The following is a 9,878-nucleotide window of genomic DNA, read 5'->3' as shown; positions in this document are numbered from 1 at the left end:
GCAGCCCCCAGCCCGCTGCGGGCATCCCCTCCCCTGCCCCAGCCCGGGGGGGACCCCGATCCGTACCCCCACCCAGCGACACGCCGAGGGGCTTCGGTCCCCTCCCGGGGAGCATCCTTTGATGCTCAGCGGGTCGCAAGCGGGGAGAGTTTTTTCCTGGCACGAACCGCTGCCTTAGAAAGAGTTTTTCTGCCCTTCCCCTGGGAAAGCGAAATGTAATTTTTATTATTAATTTCGGGGTTTGCCTGTTTGTTTCAAGTCACCGTTTCAAGCCGCGGCGGGGCTGTGGGTAATGGAAAGCAGACAGCGGCGGCCGGAGCTGCCAACAGTTGTTTTGAATCAGCGTTTCGGCTAAAGTGCTGGGGATTTTTTTTTTTTTCTGTATAGACGAGGGAGCGTGTGCATGTGCTTGTGCATGTGTCTGTGTGCACACGTGTGTGTGTGCATGTGTGCGTTTGCACACGCGTGTGTGTGTGTGCGTGTGCATCCCCCCAGCAAAATAAATGGAGACGTGAAGCTGAGCCAGCCCTCGACCAAGGCAGTTTCAGTCTGAACCCAAATCTGCATTTCAGACTTTCCTACAAGAAAGCCAAAAGGCTTCAAATTTTTTTTTTTTCTCCCTTCAATTGATCTTCTGCAAATAGTTCAATTTTGGTCAAATGGGATTTTTTTAAGGTGAAAGCCTCCTCTGCAGGAGCCCAGCGCTGGAAAACGCTCTGTCCCCAGGAGATCTGCATCAGGGACAACCTCTGATCTCTGCACCCAGCTGTGCCCCCCCTCATCCTCCTCATGGGTCCTCGTTTTCCCAACCCCCCCCCAACAGCAGAAGTGCTTTAATCCCCAGCCACGTGCCAAGTGGGGGTTAGGCAATTCAGGGAGTTCCCGGCTCGGGAAAGAACCAGACCACGAGGGTCGGGGAGAGGCAAGAAGGGCGACCGCGCTGCCGTTTCCACGCCGGCCGGGTGGTCCCGCCGCGATGGAGGTTAAATCCCCTCCACCAGCCCCACTTTAGCTCATCACTGTGGTTATTTTTAACCAGCACAGCCTCCAGAAGGTAGGGAGAAAAACAGATGAAAAGATCAAACTTATTTATGCTTGAAATTAGAAACAAGCTGTACAAAATATACAAACCTAGAGGGGGAAAACAACAATAAATATTGGTGTAAGAGCTGACTCCAGACTGTAAATGGCAGACTAAAACTGTGGACGAGGTCTGAGCGAGCCAAGCCCGCCTTCCTCTTTGCTGACAGAGGGGAGAAAACCCTCTGCCATCAGAAATCAGGGGGGTTCCCTGGGGAATGAGCCCCAGCGAGGTCCAGCGGATGAAAAGGTGGACCTGGCTGTGGGACCCAAGCCAACACAGCCACAGGTGAGCTGCCCGCTCTGCCTCCATCTCCACCAACCTCCCGGTGCTGGTATGGCCAACGCTGGGTTTTTCATACCAGGCGGCAGCTCGGTGTGGCCACTGGAAGACATTCACGCGTGATCACACGCAGGGACGCTTGTCTCCGGGCCGTGTCACCTTGCCCCAGACTTGGACACATGTCCCTTTGTTGCCACCTTCACCCTTGGCTCTAAGCCCCGCTTTTGAGTCCCGTTTTGCTTGAGGCTGCAGATCTCCTGGGATGAGGGAGTTGGGGCAATGGGTCCCCTATCTTGCCCCCCCCCATCATTCCTACAGCAACTAATAGTGCTAATCAGCAACATGCTCCCAGCAAGAGCATCCACTCCTCCTTTCCAACACGCAGCATCTCCCAGCCATCCCAAACCTCAGATAAAGCAAGAAGCAAAGCCCTGGTGCATCATTAACCCTTGAGCTGCCCACGTTGCTTGTAGGTTGAGAAAAATTCCTGGAAACAACAGTTCACATCCAAGTTTGAGAATCTATTTTCTGCAGGTTTCATGATCATGAAATAACCATCATCTGCTCACTACATACATGTGTGTAGCACTTCAAGACTTGTCTGGCTCATCTCTTTCCTCTGCTAGGATTTCTGCCAATAAATCACTGTCATCTGGTCTAAGGCAAACAAACAAGGCTGCTTCAAACCATAAACATTTATTGATGACAAAAGGCTTGAGGCAACAAGGCGTAACTTCCATAACTGCAACAGTTTAATCTGGATCTCAGTCAGGGGCAAACTGTTCGAAAATTATTGAGAGCGCCACAGACCTTTGGGATGCTGCTAGGAAAAGCCCTTCCCTTAAAACCAGGAGGATTAAGCTGTTACCCCCGCCCCCATCAGCTGCAACACAGCAGCAGACATTAACCCTTGAGCTCCGGGCAGCTTTGCTCCAGCATCACGCTGGCTCAAAGGATTTCGCCGCGGGCTACAGCCTGGTGGCCCCAGGCACCATGTGGCCTCCTGGCCCTATTTACTCCTCAGCTGCTTCCACATAATCCTATCAAAGCCAATTAAGCTGTGCTAGGTGAGCAGCGTCGCTGCAGGCAGAGCGGCCGGAGGGGCAGATCACCTCCTCCCCAGCAAAGTCCCCTCAGCTCCTCCCTTCTCGTGGGGTCCCCAGCCAAGGCTTGGTTCAGCATCGGGGATACAGCAATAGCATCACCTCCTGCTTGGCATCAGCCACCACCAGCCCCACACGTGTTCCCTGGAGGGGTTTGCATACAGGCACTGCACCAAGACCATAATTTGTCAAGCAGCAACAGAGGTGGCCTAGGTCACGTCCCAAAACCAGGAGGTCTGAGCACAAGGGCAAAGGCAGGGGGGCCGTTTGGGTCCGGGACAACCAGCGCTAATAAAAGCCCAGGGGAAGGGACATCTCTGCGATGTCCGATCCGGCCAGCACTGTGCAAGGTGCAGCATCGAACCCGCTCCTCGAGACTGTGGCTTTTATGTCTAATGCAAAATGTCCCAGTCCTCCCTCTGCAAGTTTCCTTCTGCTTTTCCATCCAGCTCTTCTGATGCATCTGGTCTCAACAAATTTAATTTTATTCCTAACGGCCATTTAAGAAATCCCCCTGTGCAATGATCCACAGGCTGACCTATAATATCAGATGCATTTTCTGCAAAGAAGCAGAGCATCACTCTTGTCCTCCTTTAATGGCCTTCTCAGGATGGATTTCCAAGCACAGGGGACACACAGCTTCCCCCTTCCCACAGCCAGACCCAGACCACGAGGGGAACCACCCCGGCAACCCTCCCCAGGGGGACATGGGCTGCACAAAACATCTCAGGACCTTCACCCCGACCCTCAGCTATTCCCCAGCATGGGGCTGCCTTAGCACGCTGCTTCCACCTGGAAATTTTGCTGCCTCCTTGCCCCCGTCGCCTCTCAAGCAGCCTTTTGGGGTTGTCCTTCTCCTACCAAAATCCTCCTCATCCCCTGTTAGCACCCGGCAGCTGCGCAGAGAGGTACGGCATCCAGCCCGGCTGCTGCAGCGAGCAGGATCTCACCCGCTCTCCCCTCCCTCGGGCTCTCCCCTCCCTCATGTTTGAATGGGAACCCTGCCTCCATTGATAAATCTGGGACAAATCTGCTATTCTTTATTTTGGAGGATCAGAAACCTCTCAGTGCAAACGCTGTTACAATAATACCTTAATGCATTGTAAATGTATTGTCTCTCCTCCCACAGCGGGGAACGCGCAAAGCCCCAACTGCTACATCAAGGCAGTGCAGTATTAACTCGCTGGCGAGGTTTCTCATGTCATCTCAGAAACATGAGCTCTACCTCTGCCGCTCATAACGTGGACAAACGTTACAGATAAAGGCTCGAGGTTGTCACTAATCACTGCCTGAAACCTTCGCAGACAGGACTGCAGAGGACCGTTGCCATCAGGCAGACAGCAGCATCAACCCAACTTTTCAAGATTAACTTGGAGCAATCCATACATTATACAGCTAAAACATACATTATACAGCTAAAACAGATGAACGGATGCTCTAACCCTGCTCTGCTTAGCTTGCTTCACCCAGGTTCAGCTGCTTGCCCTCCCTGTAACCTTCAACTAGTTCTTCCCTGCCAGATTATCCCTGATTTAATTGTGATTATTTGCTTGGCAAGTGGGGAGTAAGTTGTACAATGCGACCTCTGGCTCCAGACTGGGCAGTCCTGCCATCCTCACCTTCTCCCTTGTGGAGACAGGAGGTGGGAGCATCCCCGCAGTCCCTGAGGCTCACGCCCTTCCAGGAGAGCCATGCTGTTATCCCAACGGACACCGAGATGGGGTGACTGACCCCATTCCCAGAAATCAGGCATCCCATTTCATCTCCTCATCAAGCCTCAAAAGCCTCAGATGAAGGTAACACCTCTGGGGTAACAGCTGGGGTAAGACAAATTCTCTGCCGATGCCACCCAGGGAGGCAGCAGAAGGGATGGGAAATGCATCTTGATTTCCCAGGATGAATTTAGTGCTCTAACTCTGGAGCACACAGTCCCTATTCCTGTCCTTGTCTTAGTCAGACTCTGGGTGTAACTCAGTCGTGGAGTGAATCCTTCAATCTCTCCGTGCCTCAGTTTCTCATCTGTACATTAAGAGAATATTTCTCGCCTCCCACCTAGAGTCTATTTAAATCCTACACCAGAAGCGTTTCACTGTGCTCATGGTTGCAGAAAATGAGAAAGATACTGAAATTTGGAAGAGGGAGGAAAATTCAACGCTGTCTAAATACTGCGGCTTGCTTAGCCCTCAGCACAGGTGAAGAGCATCGCTGCGAGCTCCATAGGGATAACTGATGCCTCTCTTTCTTTAACAGATTATTTAGCACCAAGCACAACAGGACCCCGAACTCCCTGGGGTCCTCTCCAACTGCTGCAGTCCAGCTACCTAAGGCAGCACGTCTTTAGAGAACAGTCATTACTGCTAATAGATGGGGGGAAGTGAAAATTGAACCGCTAACCCAAAATAACTGAGCATGGACAGGAGCTATTTTTCACATTTTTTTTCACGATGCTGTGGATTTAGCAAGAGTATTACGTGGCCAGCAAAGAACAAGATTTGGTGGCTAAAAAAGATCAGCCAAGTTGCTCTGCATCGCTCGGTTATTTCACTCGGTGACTCCATCGGCTTTAACGGAGCTGCCCGAGCTAAATCCCATCCAACCCTTTGGGGATCTAGGGGTTACAACTCAGGATATAGTTAGACCTATTTTAATATCCTAAAAATGTGATTAACTGGGTGGGATTATGGTGGCCAAACAATGTTAAAGCAAATTCCACTGTAATGGGGATCATGTTCCAAGGCCTTCACAATGACAGCAAAATGATACCCAGCGACTTCTTACGCAGCTCCTGTTGCACGCCATTATTTGGTCATTAAGATATAAGATTACATTGACAAAGCAATTTAACCACAAATCCAGGGAGACAACGGGGCAACGTTACTGTGTTTTCATTACGAAGGTAAAAATGTCTGTGGGAGTTGCAGACGACCTGCATTTCAGCAATGGGGAGGAGGAAAGCCAGGGGACTCCTCAGGGACTCGAGGCGATGCCAGGAGAGCATCAGTGCCGAGTCAGACCCAGCCTCGGCGTAAAGATGCGAAAACCCCGATTTCTGGCAGCAAAAAGCATCGCACGGGTGAGGAGTGACTGCTCGCCCCCTGAAAAATTTATTCCACGGATGTCACTTCTGTTGGGGGTTGGTGACAGCCACCCAGCGAGGTGGCACGAGGCAAGGCGCAGCCTTCGCAGCCTCCTTAAGCCGAGCGAAGCGCAATGCCATCCCATGGCAGCGAAAACTCTCGATATCAGCCCCTACAACCAAACCCAGCAACTGCTCTCCGTCTAAATGGATGTGGTCAGAGCAGTTTTCCCTAAAATACAGGATCAGTCTCTTCACAATAGTATTTTAGGTTGCATTTTCAGAGGATGCTCAAGGTATTCAGGGTGAATTGGTGCCTAACTCCCTTCAGCTGCACAAACAACTCTGTTTTTAAGTAACATGATTTTTCTTTGCACAGAAATACTGGAGAATCTGTAAGTCACCTTTATGCCACAAAGCATCCCTTGTACAGGCTAAAATGTTTATTTTTAGAATGCGAACTCTTCACCTTTTTCCCACTTTTTAGCCAGTTATATTCAGAAAAATAAATTGCATCACAGAAATGAAGCAATTTTTCCTGTGTTGGGTAGCTGGGACGGGAGCTGCCTCAACCCTCCCCTGCCCTGGCACCAGGCACCGGGGCCTCCCAGCAATTAGATCAGTGGGAGCTGGGCAAGGAGGAGATTTATCAAGGGCACTGAGCTGTCTCGCGCGAGCACAGGATCCCCGAGACAGCCGCTGTGCCGCCTGGAAAGCAGGCAAGGACTTTCAAACCGTGTTTTGTCTCTTGGCTTCCTCCGCCTTTCTCCAGTCCTCCCAATTTTTCCGTGACTTTTCATTTGCTAGTTCAGTGAACATCGTATTAGAAAGGAGAGAGATGAAATCTGAGCTTGCAGGAGTTTGATCGACACAGTCCGGGAGCAAATAACGAGGGATGAGGCATTGCCATCACGTTGTATTCAAGTGGGACACGACTTCCATCAACCACACATCTTTGATGTCGTTGGGGAAGAGCCATCATTTAGCAAATTTGGTGTCAGTAAGGAGCTAGCATGAGGAACGCAAGCATCAATACATTCAGCTTGGGGACAAGCCAGCTCTTGGAGAACCAGGCTTGTCCCCCAGAGCATCCCAGTACCCTAAGGGCTAGCAGGACTCGGGGAGCCTGACCCAGCTCTGGGTACCTACAGCCCCCATGCGACTATGCGAACCCAAAAAAACAAAGCGAGGAAACTCTCTGGTTTCCACAGAAATCCCACAACAGCTTTTGCCAGAAGGGAAACTGCTGGTGGTCAAAATGGGGAACACGTTGGGTAGGGAAGAGCCAAGAGGGGACAGAAAAACCCTTTCGTAGCTCATTGTGTTTCGCCTTCTAACAAACACAGAAGCAAACTCGCTGTGGTATAATTATTCTGAAGCCATCAAACTTCTATTAGAGTTTGATAAAGTCATGGAAAGAAACAGGGCAACGGCTGCCCGGCTGCAATTAGAGCCGCGTTACAAAGACAAGGATGCTCCAGCGGGCTGCATCCCCCAGCGACACGGTCCTCGGGCTTTTAGTCTCAAAGGAAATGGCTAAAAAGAAAATTAAAACTTGCACAGGTCACCAGGCAAAACACATTAGTGCAGCCCTGGCTTCCTGGCTTAAGTTAGTTAGTTCATGTTTGTACAGTGCTTTGAAACAAAAAAAAAAACCCCATGCGTTAAGTGCTAATATTGTCATCATTCACTTTCTAGCTGGCAATCCAGGGGAAATTCTCTTCTGCCTGAAGGCCCTTCTGTCTGTCCTCCCCATCTTCACGGTGAGTTTAACCCTCAATCACCGGTGCTGGGACGTAGTTTGTTATAAAAAGCCCTCCCTCAGCTTTACCATTATTATATGGGGGGTATTTTCTGCAGGGGAGACGCATTTGCACAGGGCTTGCAGTTTTCAAACACAGGCAGTAAGTTTGTTTGGGTTTAGCTGTCACAGCAGGATGCTGGTAGATCTGCATTTAGCTGCAACATCTGGATGCTGGCAGATCTGCAAAGCCTGCAGGTAAGGCTGGAGCTCCTTAACGCTTCCCAGCCATTAGGCAAAGGCTTCATTTCTAGCTGGGAAACCCAAACCAGCAAAAATTCAGAGCAGAGGAATTTGTGCAGCATCACAGGGAGTCTGCAGGAGAGCTCGAAGACCCGAGCTCTGCAGCAAAACTGTGTGATTTATTTTTAAGCATATTTCCTGCTTTTTAGCTACAGCACTTCCTTCTCCGGGATCCCCCTTCTTGCACAGCCCGTTTCTGAGAAACTCTGAAAACCCGCTCAGAAATCCCCTTGTATCACGGGGTGTTTGCAAGGAAGAACGCACCAAAAACGGGGTGAGGGGCAGCAGATGAGTCGCTTTTTTGTCTTCTTAAGCCCTCTCATTGGGACCAAGGGGTGTGACGCTGGGAGCTGGGTGATGGGTGACACAGTCCTGCCAGGAGATCACTCACGGGTGCCACAGGGACCGTGTTCGTTTTGCCGACCGACGGACTTTTTGGCAAGAGCTAGTAATAACGAACGAGATCTGCTAACAACTAACGCAAGATTCTCTCAAATGACTTTTCTTACGCAACCTCCAAAGCAAAAGTAAAAGCCACCACGTTCTTCTTTTCCATTTCTCTAAGCCCAAAATGACAATATAACCAATTTGGGGATGTTTTCTTTGGATGGGGGGGGTGGGGGCTTCCTGAAGCCTGGCTTTTTTTTTTTTTTTTTTTTTTTTTTTTTTTTTTTTTTTTTTTTTTTTTTTTTTTTTTTTTTTTTTTTTTTTTTTTTTTTTTTTTTTTTTTTTTTTTTTTTTTTTTTTTTTTTTTTTTTTTTTTTTTTTTTTTTTTTTTTTTTTTTTTTTTTTTTTTTTTTTTTTTTTTTTTTTTTTTTTTTTTTTTTTTTTTTTTTTTTTTTTTTTTTTTTTTTTTTTTTTTTTTTTTTTTTTTTTTTTTTTTTTTTTTTTTTTTTTTTTTTTTTTTTTTTTTTTTTTTTTTTTTCTTTGCAATATTAGGAAAAACAGGTCCTCCTCGCTCAGCTTGGGGACACCAGGAAGGCTGATCCGCTCTGTCACCTGTGACAGTAACCCCAGCAACAGCTCGGCTGCCGGCAGAGGCAGGAGAGGATGCTGACTCACTGCCTGCTTCGCTTTCGCGGCTCACCCTTCATAAAAAGCACTGCTGGAAGAGTCTTGCTATTCCTTTCCTCTAACCCTCCCCTTAAAAAAATAATTAAGAAACCTCAATTATAAATGAAGACATGAAAAAAAGTATCAGTGAATATCAAGGAAAAGTTTAATTCCACGAAGGAACTCATTTTGGTTCAAAAGGCAGTACCCACCATTAATTCGCTGAAGTCATTACAAACAGAAATGACTCCCGAGATGGAAGGTTTTGCTGCAAATATAAATCACTGAATTAGTAACAGCCTGGAGACAGCAAGAAAGGGGAGGAAACTTGAGAAGACCTTCTTAAAAGAAGAATTCTCCCCGAAATGACTGAAAGTCTCTTCTCTCCTTTCCTTTGACCTTATTTCTTTGTCTGCTGCTTGCTTTCTTTTTTAATGCAAATCTTGTTCTTTCTCTGCTTTGTTCCCCTTCTTCTTTTGGGGAAGCACAAAATGAGATCCAGAACAGCCCAGAGAGAGGAAATCAGTTGACTTTGCCTTTTTCTCACAGCTTTTCCTCCTGGTAAAGTCATTTTGGCCGGAGAGCGATGAGAACACAGTGCAGGCAGAGCACAGAGATGCTGGTGGGAGCTGGACCCAAGGGTGGCTTCCAGCATCCCGGGGAGGGAGGGAGCAGGGAGGGAGCCCAGACATCACAGGGGTCCCCCCCAGGACACAATTCAGCAGCTGCCCCCTTGGGAGCAAAGCTATGTGACACCCCTCCTAATAAACAGTGAACTTGGTGATGCTTTTTTAATTGCCAGGATTTATTTCTGCTTTTGATTCATCCGTTTGGTCCATCACAAGGGTATGTCTACATACTCCTGACACACTGGAGCTGCCTGGGTGGTCTTGCCAGACGTGGTGATGTCTGGGCTGGGTTCCCTTTCCTGCTGACCCCAACTCCTGCCACCCAGCAGCGACGGAAGACCCTCGCCTTTCGCTCAAAGGGTGAGTTTCCAGCCCTTGCGCAGAGCAGAGCCAGCAAAAACCCAGCACAAGATATTACTATTGTTATTATCTTCCAAAAACCTCATGAGGTGCCTGATGATTTCGGGGAGGGGGAAGAGCAGAGGATGAGATCTGACTCACAGCTGGGAAATGCATGAGGGTGGCAGAGCCTGTTAGAGAAAAATCAACCCAAGAGATGCCTCCTTGCTCAACAGTTATCGTAAGCCAGAATTCAACAGGGAAATCCTGG

The sequence above is a fragment of the Aptenodytes forsteri genome, unplaced genomic scaffold (assembly GCF_000699145.1).
Source record: "Aptenodytes forsteri isolate BGI_AS27 unplaced genomic scaffold, ASM69914v1 Scaffold285, whole genome shotgun sequence".
Lineage (NCBI taxonomy): Eukaryota > Metazoa > Chordata > Aves > Sphenisciformes > Spheniscidae > Aptenodytes > Aptenodytes forsteri.
Note: the sequence above shows the minus strand (reverse complement) of the source record.